At 42.1% G+C, this 16013-nt stretch overlaps 1 protein-coding gene across 19 annotated transcripts in view; it reads right to left on the bottom strand.

Moving 5' to 3' along the window:
- Positions 1-15665, bottom strand: part of FYN (FYN proto-oncogene, Src family tyrosine kinase) — a 106659-nt gene extending 90994 nt beyond the window's left edge. For 9 of the 19 annotated variants that reach the window (XM_083433692.1, XM_083433697.1, XM_083433686.1 and 6 more), the window contains exon 1: positions 15097-15651. The gene's annotated coding sequence lies outside the window, so the exon portion shown is untranslated. Of the gene's footprint in view, positions 1-470; positions 581-14672; positions 15014-15096 lie in introns of those variants that run through there. The other 10 variants (XM_083433683.1, XM_083433694.1, XM_083433682.1 and 7 more) reach the window with 6 other exon arrangements.
- Between the last annotated feature and the right edge of the window lie 348 nt (positions 15666-16013).

Below are 16013 nucleotides of genomic sequence, written 5' to 3'. Positions count from 1 at the left end.
AACCTGCAAAGGAACCCAATGCCCTTAACATTTATGAAACTCAAAAAACATACAGAGTTACAAATGTCAAGGCTAATGAAATACTATTTCCTGACCCTACCAATAACAGAATAGAGGAGAAAAGAAGTTTTTTGGTGGCACATAATAACCTATGTAAAAGAAAAAAATTGTTAAAGAAGACGGCATGTTTCGGCACTTTCTTGCCATGTTTCTTGTTAAATCTGGGGAAGGCTAACAAGAAAGAGAAATAAAATAACTTAAAAATAAAAAATGCAAAACTTTTCAACATTCAGTGGTTGGTTAACTTGTATTCTCGGATACCCAGGTTCCCAAATACCCCAACCAGATCCATCTGAAGAATTTCTCAGCTGGTTCTAGTAAACAACTTAGATAGTGCTTTTAAGGAGTCAAGGCCTAACAGTGTCTTTTTACAAGGTTTCACAATTTCATTAAGAACATGAAATACATACCTGCATATTGAATGAAATAATACAGCAGTAGCTCATCTCAGGCAGCAGCTGGGGCTCTCATGCAAACGTCACTTTGTGTCAAAGCCAAGTCAAGAAGATTCTGCTGTTTTCTTTGAGGACAAGAAGATTTTGTTTTCATTCTCATATGAACCAGTTTTTAAATATATCAAAGTGTTTATATGCCATCATATAGGATGAGCTAGAAATCCATTGCTACATATTCTGCTCCATATTTAAATGTCACAGCAGCCACTGAAAAAAACAAACTCAGCAACAAATCCTCTTATTATCTGCTGTTTTTACTACTCAGCATGTGATGTTTTAAAGTATGACGGCAAAGCATGTTGCCTCCTATATTCTCTTAACCTATACAATTTATTTTGCTCACTTGACATTCATGCTCATATGTTAGTAAAAGAGATTCCACTCCAGATTTTAGCTTGCCAGTAACTTCAGCGTAGGTGAACAATGCCAGAAACTAATGAATACTCAATCTATTCACTGAATTGCAAATCAGACAAGAAACTTCTTCCTCCTCCTATGACTTCTTTCTAAAAGGTTTCTTTTTTGCATCTAGGTCTCTTTCCTTATAAGCAGAACCCTTGGAATCCACAACCAAAATACCAATCCTTTTGTAAACATCGTAACGTTGCCTTGCTTTAATTTTTAATATTGTGAAGAGATCACAGCAGCTTGCAAAACTAGGAATCAGATGACACTCTTGAGATTGGCAAGTCTTTTTCTCTGGCGCCACAGGATGCCAGCCAATTATACATATATATAAATCATTACATTTTCACACCAAAAAATGGGCATGTAGTCATAAAATGAATTGTATTACAATGCATTAGACCCAAAAAGACTTTTGGAAATCACTGGAAGCAAGTATGTTACAAGAACATTTTAAATGTTCTTATGTAGCAGCTACATAAATGGCACATCTAAAGGCAAGATGAGACAATATTTGCAGAATTTGCAATATTTGGCAAAATCACTGGGGCCAAGAGTGCAGCTGTCTAGCTTAATTAAGTTTCTACTTGCTGCAAGGATTTAGGTCAAACCCTTAAAGTTACTCATGGGATTTTACAATCTGACATTTTCTTAAGGTCTGCAATGCAGACAGTAGTGTGTAACATGCAAATGAACAGGAGATCAGAGGAATCCAAGATACATAACATCAAGATCCTTCAGGGTCACTAGTTCAAAATTATACAGGTCACAACAGTGGCATGTACAAGTTGCTGCCATATGTTGGCTCCTTGGTCTCTCCTATGGGAAGCAACTATAGGAATTTCAGAACAGTTTCTATTTTGGCTGCTGTCCATAGAACAACTCCATATAATTTGCATCCTCAATAATATTAGTTGAGGCCCAGCACAGAGTGGACACAGTGACACAGCTGGATTTATAGGTTCAACAGCAGTGTGAATAAACAAAACTCTGAAATGTTTTTTTTTAATGCAATTAGGAATGAAAAACTTTTTAAAAATGTATGTTCACTAATTTGTAACAGCCACATGGCTAACACGCAGACATGCAAGAGCTTTTAATAACTGAGACTTTGTTAGTAGTATTTATTCACTGCTGTTCTCAAACAGTAAGTCGAATCTTAATCTCATTAAAACCTGTCAACAGTCCATATAAGAAACAGATTTTACTTTTCTGCACACAAATACACACGCTGCCCCAGCCATATATAGACAACTAGTGAGGAGTGCTTGGTGATGCCTGGGATTTTTTAGAAAGCAATAAATATTGTGATTTTTAAATGGATAATTTGTGAATTTGGATACATCATACCAAAAATCAGGTAAAGTTATGTTTTGGTTCACTATCTTGATTCAAAATGGTGACCAGCATCCAAATGTCTGCAAAGACTGCCACCCTCATCTCAGGAACCCTCAAGCCAAGTTCAGTGAAGAGGCAGCTGAACCTATGCCAAAAATGGATGAAGTCACACGAGACTGGTACTTTGGTCTGCCATCTTGATTTAAAATGGCACCTGGCATCCAAATAGTGACAAAGTCCGCTGCCCCACCTCAGGAACCATCATGCCAAGTTTGGTGATTTATATCTTGAGATGTGGCTGAACCCATAGAGAACAAACATACAAACAACCTTCCAAAATACAGTACTGTATATAATAGATAAAAATAGTGAAGATTCCTCCTACCCTTCTCCAGTATACAACAAAGGAGATGAAGGAAAGCACCAGGCAAAACAGGAGGAGAGAAGCTGATGATCCAGAACTACAAGTTCTGGGGGTTACAAGTTCCTTACCTCTGAACTAAAATCTACTGACTTATCATTCATTCAGACCAATATGTTTTGATTTATAATCTTCATCTGTCACTGTAAAAAAGGTAACCCTCTTTATCTTCCGCCTCTGCTTATAATTGCAACTATCAAAATGCAGTGAGCTGTATAGATAAAATTTAGTGCACCTTAGGGGCTGTCACTTCACTACACAGCAAAACAGTTCCATTCATTTCCACCCCAGAGTCCTCTTTTCATTTAATAAACCCCTCATCTCCAAATTGAAAGCTATTATTTAAACAAAAATATTTTACTTCTTTGCTTGCAAGTATTTTTTAAAGAACAATAGCTGTGAACCTGAGATGTAGCCTCACATGGGCAAGTGAGACTCCTCCACTGAAAGCAAAAGCAAGGGGGAATGTCTGATCATAATCTGTAAAAAAATATACACAGTGGTACCTCGGGTTAAGTACTTAATTCGTTCCGGAGGTCTGTTCTTAACCTGAAACTGTTCTTAACCTGAAGCACCACTTTAGCTAATGGGGCCTCCTGCTGCCGCACAATTTCTGTTCTCATCCTGAAGCAAAGTTCTTAACCCGAGGTAATATTTCTGGGTTAATGGAGTCGGTAACCTGAAGCGTATGTAACCTGAAGCATATGTAACCCGAGGTACCACAGTACTCAGGTACTAAATTCAAAGTAGGGTACATAGAATAGGAGAATATATGTTAATGAGCAACACTTTTGGTGGATTGCAGTATAGTAAACAAAATGTTCAGTAATATTGTTGCCATCTTCTGGATTTGTTTTTTTTAATGGTCCAGTGTACAAAGTTATTCTCAGCACATATAACAAGCGTTTGCCTTCTGAAAATACACATTTGTAAAACAGCAGGCTGTTTATACTAGAAACAAGGTTACATTAAACTTTAGATGAGCATTAGAAAAGCAGAACCTTATCTAGTCCAGCATTCTGCTTCCCACTGCGGCCAACCAGACCCCTCTGGGAAGCACACAAGCAGGACATCAAGACAATAGTCCTCTCCTGTTCTTGTTCTGCAGCACAAGAGGCTTCCTGCTGTTGATCCTATGGAATGCATTTAGCCACCATGACTAGTAGCCATTGATAGCTATATCCTCTATTAATTTATCTAATGCCCATTTAAAGCCACCTAAAATGTCAGCCATTTCCACATCTTATGAGAGCAAATCCCATAGTTTAATTTTGTGATGCTGCCTTGGAAACTTCAGCTGGTGCAGAATGTAATGACTAGATGACAGAAACAGCCACCAGAAACAGCTCTATTGACTTATTTGTTTGCAGCCATAATTCTGGGCATCATGAGTTTCAAAAGCCTTAACCATATACGGAATGGGACCCAGATACCTGCATGAACACCACAAGAAATGAGACGTAAGAGCATAAGAAGAAGAACCCTACTGGATTAGAACACATGTCCATCTAATCTCACAATGGCCAATTAGATGCCTATACGAAGCCCACAAACTAGACCTGAGTGCTACAGCACTCTCCCCACTCATGTTCCTCAGCAACCGATATTCAGAAACATATTTCTTCTGCCACTGGAGGTAGTACATAATCACTAAATATGATAGTCATTGACAGTTTATCCCACCCTGCCCCAACAAATTAACAGAATCTCCCTTTAAAACTATTGAAGTTGATAGCCATTGCTACATGTTGTGGGACCAAATTGTACCATTTAACTATGTGCTCTGTGTTTTGATGTCATAAGAGACCCTTCTTTGTGTTCCCTTACATTCGGAAATGAGGCAGGTGGTGATGGCCCCCTTATGAATACCCTAGAGACTCACATGCCACCTTCACTCCCAAGTTTCAGACAGCAGGTCAAGTTATTTTATTCACCAGGCATTTTAACTGGCTTTATGGACAGAACCCAAGTTTGTATATGAATTGATTTTATTCCCTGATTTTAAATTTATAGGGCTATTTTTTTTTAATTTGCTGATTTTCTTGTTTTTAGTTATTTGCTGGAGGTGTTTTTTGTTTTTATTTTTTCAAACCCTTCAACCTTTACCTGTTTTGGAATTGGTTTACAGATCGAAAAGAACATAAAAATATCTTAAATAAATGAATAAGTACAGTTATTCAAAATTAAGGCTAGAGGGAAAATACATAAGCTCAATTTGCAACAGCAGAAGCATTACTATCAAATCCTCTGAAGCCACAACTAAACATATTTCATGTGTAGAAGATATACAAGCTCACGAAGAAATGAGTGATTGTATATATTTGGGGTGTAAGATTGACTAAATGCCTCAAGGCAAAGTTAAGATTTCCCCTGAAAGTAGAGTTTTGTGTTGCTTGTTCTGAAGGGTATGTGTGTGAAATCATCTATCAGAATAATGGCTGCTAAACAGAACGATGGTTTCCATCTTGAAGCCATATTAATAGACTGAAGGTTCTCTCTAAAGTAATTACCTGGACACAAAAAGGAAAGGGGGAAAAATCATTTGGGGGAGAGATGAAAGTGCTTGCTGGGAAGAGTGAAAAGGTATCAGGTGTCCCTTGGTTTGCTTCTGGCCCCCTTCATTGCCCAGAATATTGGCAAGGAAATTGCTATTAAGTCACCCTGAGCTGAAAGGACAAAGTGGTATTGGTAGTGCTTCCAAGCATTTCAGAACAGTTAACCTAGAAAAAAGACAACACATTCCAGTGACTGTTCACAAAACATAAAAGAAATCCTTTGAGCCTGACATTTACCAGAATTCTGAAGCCCATTCCATCCATTTCTTACAAACTAACCACCCACTCATGGGTTCACAATGATTACCACAGAATCACAGAGCTGGAAGAGACCAGTCTCCCAAGTCCAGGTTTAGGCACCTACCTATTGATTAACTTTCAGAATTCAAACCACAGGATACTAAAGGCAGAGAGTAAACGTGAGAGGACATTTTTTAAGATAAATTCATGAACACGAATAAATCCCATTCACTATAAACTACAAGCTTTACTGTGTTCACATTATCCAGTACACCATATTTGTGATCCATTGAAGCACATGAACAAAGCATTTCCATGCATGATGGGTAGTTGTCATCAAACAACTCTTCTCGCAATGGTGTCTCATGCCTCATGGAATGCTTTATATCCCAGCCCACGAGAAGGAAAATTCTAGATGCTCCAGAAAGAAAATAGGTAATTTTTATTTTATTTTTTTGCTCAGTCCTTGAGGCATGTTGCCCCATCAGCCTCCACTATCCTCATTTCCTTTCTCTGAACTCTAGATTATTTGTTCAGGAAGTGACTACAAGCAAAAAGCTGAAGACTGGAGAAATGTGCTGCATCTTAGGTTCAGGAGCAAAGTTGAAGTCACTAAAGTTCTAGGAAAGGCTCTGCAATCTGCTGGTATCCTGTAGCATCTCTGAAATAAGATGCCAGCTGAAGGCAATTTCTCACTTTACATTTTATAAATGTATATGTTTCTCAAGTACAAAATGAATAAACTTCCTATTAGTTGGGAACAGCTCATACACACTAAAATTGCCACTTTTTCCAATGAACTATATCTAAAAGTGGCTCAATTCTTTCTTGATGCTGTCTGTACATATTTAATGAGCAAAAGCGGGGATTTAACACACACATGCATCATTCTTAACTAAATCAACAAGATGTCTGTTTATTAAACCAAGGATTCCATACCCAGGTAGGAAGTAGTCTTGAATCTGAGTGAAATTGTCAGGCCTAAACAAGGCAACTGTAGAGTGTAATCATATGCACTTGTACTCAGAAGAAAGCTGTATTTGTCCCATAAAACGTGCTCCCAGATAAGTGTGCACAGGATTGCAGCCTTAGTCTGCAACTCTGATCATCAGCAGTTTTTTTTTTAAGTGTAAGGCAGGAAAGTTTATTTAGCTTTCCAATTTCAGATGCCAGTTAAAGACAAAAACAACCAAAAACCCTCCTCTAAATCTAAAGGATAAAATTCTCTGCATTTTCTGAAAACACAACCACAAACTTCTTTTCCTGTGGTCATGCCTGGTTTTCCTCTTATTTTCCCTGTGTCTCTTAACTAGAGTTTGTAGCCTGGTCTATAAGAATGCAAGTCCTTTCCACTGAGCAAGAACTTCCAAAATGTAATACGTGTGCAAGCCCTAAAAGAAGAACAGCTGACTCCTGAGATGCATTCATTAAACACAGAGGCTCCATAGTAATGCTAGTGTTCCCTTCTCTCTTTGTACACCACACCACTATGAAGGGATTTAGAAAAAATTACTTAAACTACTCTAACGGGGTGGGGAATCAAGAGTTTCAGCTGCTCAGTCACAGACAGACTATCATATATGATGCAATTATTTTGCTTTATGTGGAATGAATTTCCAAAGAGCAAATGCTCATGTTGTAATACAGCATCATTCTGCATTGCTGATATGTGAAGTCACCAAGTCATGTCACCGTATAGGAAAAATCTGATTACAAGCAGGCATGCTGAGTATGCTTAATGCTATTCTTTCTCTAGGATTCAATACATTTTATGTGTTTTTAAAAAACAGAATGTCGACACCAAAAAGGTGACCTCCAAGTAGCAGCGCTGAAAACACCTTGTCATACATTAGAGCAGCATTGACCAACTTAATGCCCTCCAGATGTTTTGGACTACAACTCCCATTAGACAACTAGCTATGCTGGCTGGGACTGCTGGGACTACATACTAGTTCAAAATATTTAGAAGGTACTAGAGTGTGGAAGTCTGCGTTAACAGAGCTGCTGCCAATCAGCGTGGACAATATTGAGTTGGCTGGACAAACTATCTCAGCAGAAGGGTTCAGTTTCACTGATAAAAAGGCAAACACAATTTGCACCCTAAGCACATAGAAGCACACAATTTGAATTCCTATCAAACTGAAAGTTAATAATGCTGGAGCAGTTCTTCCCAAATCATGAAATAATGCATGGATTTTCCAAATGTGAGTTTCACTGCAACATTCATCAGCATTCAGTTATTTGCATGGGGATACACACACACACACACACACAGAATTATGCCTTATTAATTTTGCTTGCATTATTTTCAGCTCTTCTTTCTTGTTGTGCTTGCCCTACCAGCAGAACTACTAAAATATAACTATAAAACAATATTTTAAAAGGAGATTTAACAGTCACTCAGCATCCATTATGTATAATAATAATAATAATAATAATAATATTTATACTCTGTCCATCTGGCTGGGTTTCCCCAGCCACTCTGGGTGGCTCCCAACAGAATATTAAAAACACGATAAAACATCAAATATTTAAAATGTCCCTAAACAGGGAAGCAAACCTTACTACTTTGGTCTGAAAAAGACCAACAGTGCAAATTAAGGCTACAAATTTTTGTTGAACATCCTTCACTGAGACTTCCTACAGTTTCCTAGATTGCAAAAATGAACTGATCTGGACCCCGTACTCATCATCTGAGGCCCTTCTTCATGTGCCCTCTCCATGAGAGGTGGCAACATGAGAACAGGCATTTTCTGTGGTGGCTCCCTGTTTGTGGAATGCTCTCCCCATACAATGATGGTGCCATCATTGTGTATCTTTATGCGCCATGCAATTTTCCCCCTATGTAACTGGGCCTCTGTCCTTTAACTATCTGTGGCCTTATGGAAGTGGGCAGGATATTTTTAATGTATTTCTTATTCCTCTTGGTTTTAATTTATCTCAGGGAGGGGGGTATCTGTCTATTTGTTTGGTTATAAGCTGCTTTGGGCTGGCCTGGAAAAAACAAAGTGACTAAATAAATAAATAAATAAATAAACAAATAACAGAATGTATAAATAAAATGCATAATAAATTGGGGGGAAATAGGATCCCTGCAGTTTTAGTCTAACTGCAATGACTAAAAATATTGTAATGTGAATCATACTTCTGCAGAGGCTAGACAGTTTTAACTTGTCCAATCACATTTTTATTAGACCATAAATTTACTGCAAATCATATCATGCCTAATGAAGCCCATAGGGCTGTTGGCCTCAATGGTATCTTCACATACTGCTCCATATATATAGATAGATAGATAGATAGATAACATTACTCAGGCTCCTTAAGCAGGATAACTGTTGCGTATTAACACATTCCACAACTGCAAATTCACTGTTTTATACATAGGAAGCATCTGTTTTAGAAGTGATTTTCTTGGTTGGAAAACTCCACAAGGAAAAATTGTCACATGCTATGCCTTGCATTTGCACCCTCTGAAAAAAAATCACCAGATAATCCCTACTTCAAAAGCCCCACTGTTTGTCCATCTGACAACTGCTTCCAAAGAATGCAAACATGCCATCTCTATCAAGTGGTAACAAAGATTACTACAAGTGTTATGAGTTGTGTGCCCAGTACTGAAGGTAAGAAATAAACATTTTGCTGCAGATGGGTAGCAGAAAATTGTTACTACTTGGGTTTTTTCTAATGCCAATGTGAGCTCAAGCATTACCGTATTTTTCGCCCTATAGGGCACACCGGCCCATAGGACGCACTTATTTTTTTGGGAGGGAAATAAAGGGGGGGGGATTTATTCCCCCCCCCGAGCCCCAAAGAGCAAAGAAGCCATGACAGTGAGTGGGATGGATCCTGCTCGCTGTCCTGGCTTCATTTTTAGCCTCGGGACTGGGGGCAGGGGAAGCCCGAGCTTCCCCCAACCCCAGAACGGGTCCGAGAGCGATGGCGAAGTTGCGCGCAGCTTCGCCATCGCTCTCAGAGCTTGCGGGGCTGGGGGCAGGGGAAGCCCGGGCTTCCCCTGACCCCAGCCCCCAGAATGGGTCCGAGAGCGATGGCGAAGTTGCGCGCAGCTTCGCCATTGCTCTCGGAGTTTGCGGGGCTGGGGGGATCGCTTCCTGAAGCCTGGGAAGCGAGAGGGGTCGGAGCGCACCGACCCCTCTCGCTCTCCAGGCTTCAGCGAAAGCCTGCATTCGCCCCATAGGACGCACACACATTTCCCCTTCTTTTTTGTAGGGTAAAAAGTGTGTCCTATAGGGCGAAAAATACGGTAATTTTAAATAGCACATCTGAAGGTCCTAACAAGTATATTGTTTGATGAAGTATATATTCTTCACAGAGGCAAAAATGGAATTTGCTCAGTAAAGCAACAATTATCCACTATAGGCCATGTCGCTTATGGGAAAAGGATGCGCATTATTATAACGACACAGTTCCAGGCGTAATTAATGCCTGTTTCCAGCAGCTCAATTCTTTCCAAAAGCATACATATGAACTACAGTCAAGAACATTTATTCTGACATGATTAAAAACTCAAATCCTATGTCCCGCTGTGCAAAGACAACAGAGCACAGAATTGTGTTCAGGGTTTTCAGACCCATAACAGTAGATTGCTATGCTGGAAGCCTGCTGTTCCTATTATTATTATTCAATGTATTTTTATACCACCCTTACTCCCATAGGAGTTCAGGGCGGTTCGCAGCATAATAAAATATAACCAACACAAAGCAATAATTAAAACATCTAAAACTGTGTAGCTAAAATCAAAGATACAGTGCAGCAAACATCAATAGTAAAACTGTTGGGGAGGAATTTAATGTACTGCTAAGCAGGCCACTCCACCAGTGCAAGTATTTCTGCTTCCCTGATGGAACATTCTACTTTCTCCCCTGACCTCAGTGTTGTTCTAGGGGTCTCTCAATTCCCTTCACAGCCAACTTGGGGTGGCAAGAGAGGCACCTGGAAGGAGGAGCAGGGGAACCCCTGTTGCACTAATGGAAGTCCTTGTGTGGGCTTCTGCTGGCATGACTAGTTAGTTGAATCCATCCCATGGACTACATAACACATTTCTGTCCTCAAAGCCCAGGCAAACAAATGCATGACCAGTTGATATCTAAAGCTTGTCAGCATAGGAGACAGACCCACTTTTTCAAGAAGAGAACTCCACAGTTGGCACACTACCACTGAGAAGACTCATCTGCATGTTACAACACCACAACCCATATTCATTGGCTGGACCATAAGCTGTGCTTCCCCCATTGATCTCAAAGCATGAGCTGGTAGGCATTAGAAGAAGCACTCCTTTAAGTGCTCAGGCCCCAAGCCATTCATGTATCAGTGCTAGCACATTGAAATACACCTGGTAGCTCACAGACACAGAGCGCAATTCTATAAGGATTAGTGACATCTGAGCCCATCCTGCTACTTGACTAAACTCCACAATTCTATGATTCTATAATTCTAAACTCTGTGATTCTATGATTCTATACCAGCTGCAGCTACAGGACTGTCTTCAAGGATACTGCCACATAAGGTCACAGGGTCAAACTGTGAGGTTAATACTGCTGAAGCTGGGCTATCCTAGTCCTGGAATGGCCATAACTAGTGAACCAGTCATAGTTGGATATCACTCAGGCTTCTAGCAACAGCTTGGAATGAATGAGTACCCACAAACTATGTACCTGTTTTTTCAGGGGAAGTACAACCCACTCCAAAACAGGCAATTCCCCCAATTCTTGGACCCAAGAAACACCTGTCCATAGCTCCTCCATCTTGTCAAGATTCATTCTCAGTTTACTGGCACTCATCCAGGCCATCACTGCTTCCAGACATTGGTCCACCTCTCCTAATTCATTTGTAATATAGTGCCATCAGTAAATCAGTGAGACCATGCTCCAGATCCCCAAATGAACCTCCTAGGAATTTCAATAGCATGGAGGACAAGTAAGTTCCTTGTGTCATGGGGCTGAGTGGAAGCTCCTCAATGCTACTCTCTAGTATGACCCCACAGTCAGACGCAGAATCACTGTAACTGAGTCCCAACCTCCACAACTGCTCAAGGATATCATGGTCAGCAATACCAAACACTGTTTGTCCCCTGATAAAGAATCAAGATGACCAAAGCTGTTTCAATGGTGACTACAAACTGAAATGGCCTACATATTATCCATGCATGTCTGCAGCAGGCCAGCCACCACTCTCTCAATCCCCCTGCCCAGGAAAGAAATATTTGCAACTGAATGGTAGTTATCTAATACCATGGGATCCAGGGACAACCTCTTCAAGAGGACCACACCGCAGTCCCTTTCAAGGCAGCAGCCATGTACTTTCCCACAATGAGGCATTAACCACTCTCTGGATCAAGCCAGTCAGTCCATCACTGTTAGATCTTAAAAGTCATGATGGCCTACCCCTGCAACACCCAGTCCACATTGTCAGGATACAACAACTGAAAGTGATCCCATTAACTTTTACCAGATAGTATAGGACCTGCATGAACTGTGCTGTCAAGTTCAGAGTGGATAGGAGCTCAAAACGATCGCAATAATTAGCACTGCTATTCTAGAAAAAGAAAGTATTGCGTGGCACAACAGCAATGCTAAGGCAAATTTTCAGTAAGCGTTTTTCGGATATGAGCGTTACGGTATATGCAGCTCCTTGCAACCCTTATGAAGTAGCACCAACATGAGCACCACCACCTTGTAAGTGCCAGGCATTTCTTTGAAATAGCAAGGTCAGCAGACATACAGCTCTCTGCCCCAATTGTCTCACATAAAATACTGTGGCACTGTTGCAAAGGCAGATAATGCTAGCATTTCCTCTGGCATGGTACTGAAAAGTCTGAAGATAGTATATTTGACAAAGTGCCTGGAACAGCTACAGTTTTCTGTTCTTTCCTTCTTGCTTCTTGAACATGAAGCCTGAGAAACATCCTATACAGTATGTACAACCCAAAATACTGCATCCCACATTTTAAACATGATGTAATTCAAATAAAGTTACCATTTCACTTGCTCTGTGCCCCTAAAGCTTGTAAATTATTAAATTATATTTTACAACCTCAAATATTAGAACCAAGAGTTTATTATACCAATTTAATTATAAAAAGAATAAGCACAATTCATCCAAGATAGGTATTCTGAAGCCCATTACATGAGATGTTTGCAGATCCAAACATCTAAAATGGGCAGGGAGTTGCTGCCATCATGTCTAATTTGGATCTTACTGTCTTTGATTTCACTGTAAGAAAGTGCAGACATAATTTAAGAACCAACACGTGCTTCACTTTGCTCCCTACAATCAGTGGTTATTTTAGAGCACTCAATTTACATTTTGTCCAAGAACTGTAAATTATAATAAAATGGTGGGCATCTGAATAACTATTCTCCTTTTTCTGTCACTGAAAGATGAACTAAATTAACTGCAAAAACAGGACCCTTCAAATTTACCTTTCAGACTAAACCACAACAAATTGTATCGTCTGCAGACATAACCAAAAGTGCTCAACAATTGTTTAAATGCTGACAGAGTTCTCATGAGAAGAGTTTGTTTAAAAGAACTACAAATTGTTACACATTTTTTCAGGTAATACAAAGAAGAATGTGGGGCTGAGAACACACGTGAGCAGGTAAGTATCCTGGAAGAATTTTCAATTTCTATGCATGCCTTTCTAACACACCCTGTCCCCACTTCTGAGCATAAGAAATGAATGTACCACAGTAATGGAGCAGGGGTCGGGGGGGGGGGGGGAGAGAGAAAGCATTTTACAAACACTATGTCTTTTAGGCTACAATCCCATACACGGTTACCTGGGAGTAAGTCCTATTGATATTGATGTGACTTACCAGACATGCACAGAATTGTGCCCCTGGTGTTCTACTAATTTCCCTTCATTCACCATCTTTCCTGATGGAAGCAGCAAAGATCACTCTATTTTTTTTTAATATTTCACAGGTTAAAAAAGAGGGGGAGAGAGAGAGCTGGCTTTAACATATAAATTGTGATTCTGCAGGCACAGCAAAATGCTGGCAATCCATGTGTGGTGTTAGGAATCCTTCACTAGACTAAATGTGCCTGGAAAGATACTGAGAACAGTTCAGTGGTATCTTCTGGAGAAAGAGAAAGAAGAAGCCCCAGGGAATAAGCAAACAACAACAACAACAACCAAAGGAAGAGGGGAGGGGGAAAGGGGGTCTCTTTCAAACCTCACTACCCTTGAGCATTGTGTGAATCTCTTTTCTTCGCTGAAAGCCTTCTTTGTCACACACACACACACACACACACACTTCAAGATCTATTTGCAAGAGGGGGAGGAGTCACTTTATTTATTATTTTCCCCACTCCCCCTTTTTGCAGTTAAGTTGCAGCACATAAAGCCTTGGGATGAATCTTGGCTGTTTCCCCCCCTCCCCTCTCTAAACTAGTAAAATCATCAGTCTGTGTGAGTTCAGAAGGTGGGGATCTGGACAAATTTCAGCATTTTTGCCAAGAAGGAAGGGGGAAGCAGCTTGTCATGTGGAAAACTCTACTGTACTGTATAGGACAACTATCAATTATTAAAGGATTACATCATTGTAGTTATTCTCACCCTCTCCCTCATTCAACGTGCCACAAAACATTATCTAATTGATCCTCTTGCAATCACAATGCATCCCCATCAGGGGTTGACAAATGTCCCTTATACTGAAGTGGAATCCCCTTCTTTTTAAAAAGGAGGTTTTTGTATTCCACATCATCTCAGCACCGTAGAACCTAGCAAGCAGCAGTCCTCATTTGAGAAAGCCCAAGCTCTACTCTGTAGATCAGAGGCATCATCTCCAAAGTGCCCCTGTTTTGAAAATCCTGTCATATGGCCACGCCAGTCACCAACCCGTCAGCAGCAGGGTCACAAGAAGGGCCAATCCTACAGAGCAGACAGCAGCTCACATAAATCTCTGCTTTTGATAGCTAGGAAGCATTTCTGCAAAGGCGTGGGACAGGCAGCCACACACGCGCACACACACACACACAAGATCCTACAAATCTCAAATGAAAAACTTCTTAACTGCAGACTCTTCCTCCTAGAGGCCAGCACAGGGCACCCTTATCCAACAAGAGCTGGACACAAATGGCATATGGAAATAGCAGGGCTTTAGAGAGCTAGTAAATACGTTGAATGCCATGCTTTAGAAATTACATTACAGTATTCTGGCTCCCCATCCACACCTCTCTGCCATGTTCGACGATGCCGTTATTGCACGGTGAATGAAAGCGTTCTGTTCTGGTTTCCAAATCTTCTTTAGGCCCAGCCACCACCACGCCTCTCGAATTATAAACGGACCCATGCCTCTGGTCCCATCATCACTCCCTTTCTAAGTCCCATCCCCTTTGGTCTGGCGTTCACACACACGGCTCTAGAGGTGGGAGCTCCGCGCGAGAAACGACATGCAGCAAGACAATTGCTCCCAGAGCCACTTCAGGAGAAGAGCGCGCGCGCGCGCACACACACATACACACACACACACGCCAGCACAAAGCGGGGAACCCAGCCCGGTGGTACAAAAGCCGGCGCATGCCTCGTTGCCCTCCCTCCCTCCCTTCTATAAGGCAGGGGCTGCGGGAAGTCCGGGCGGCGCGTTCTCGTGCTTACCTGAAGCGCAGCCGGACTTGGGTCTGCAGCGCCGCCTTCACCCCAACGCCCCCTCCCCCTCGCGCTCTCTGCAGGGTCCGGAGGCCGGCGGCGGCGGCGGCAGGCGTCCCCTTTCCAGAGAAAAAAAGCTCCGGGCGATATCAGTCGCTCGCTCCCCCTTGCTATTCTTAACGTGAGGAACGACGGGAGGAGGGTGTGGGGTGGAGTGGACGTCCCTGCCTCAGCGGCCGGGGGGCGCCAAATGGCCGAGGAGAGGGCGGCAGCTTTGTCTGGCGCGCGGGCTGCTTGTCCTGAGGAAGATGGGCTCGCGCTGCGCGGCTCCGTTGCCTCCTCTCTCTCTCTCTCTTTTTGTGCCCAAGACTCAAGCCAAAGCCGCTTCAGTCTGTCTCCTCCCCTCCTCCTCCCACCACCGCCACCCAGGCTCCTGACAGATGGCGCAACCGCAGCATCGCTGCTTTGGCGCTCCTCCTGGCCAGCTCGCGCGGATGGAGCCTGGACTCCTCCACTGCCTTGCCTTGCCGTCCCTCGCCTCCTCACCCCTGCGTCAGTTCACTAAGCGGGGAGAGGATGGGGAGGACGCACGCGCGGAGGAGGAGGGAAGACTGACATCCCTAGCCGGCCTATGGCGAAGCGCTTTTGGGGTGGGTTAGGCGGGGAGAGGGGACTCCAGTTCTTATTGGCACGCGCGCCACTCGGGAAGGCGGGCGCAGTGGGATTCGCTTCTGCACATCTCATCTCGGGTTGCTCTGTGGGATGGATGGGGTGGGTGCGCCCAGCTGACAGAGCGCTTTGTTGGGGAAGGGTGCTTCCAGCCGCCCAATGAAACGGAAAGGAAACTGGAACAGAGGGAGAGATTCTTCCTTTTTTTTTTTAAATGCCTGGGCTTTGCATTGCAAGGATGTGAGAGTGAGTGAGTC

Source organism: Podarcis tiliguerta (assembly GCF_965153285.1).
Source record: "Podarcis tiliguerta genome assembly, chromosome: 3".
In the NCBI taxonomy this organism is placed as follows: Eukaryota; Metazoa; Chordata; class Lepidosauria; order Squamata; family Lacertidae; genus Podarcis; species Podarcis tiliguerta.
The sequence above is the reverse complement of the archived record's forward strand: the minus strand, read 5'-3'. Positions and strand labels throughout refer to the sequence as shown.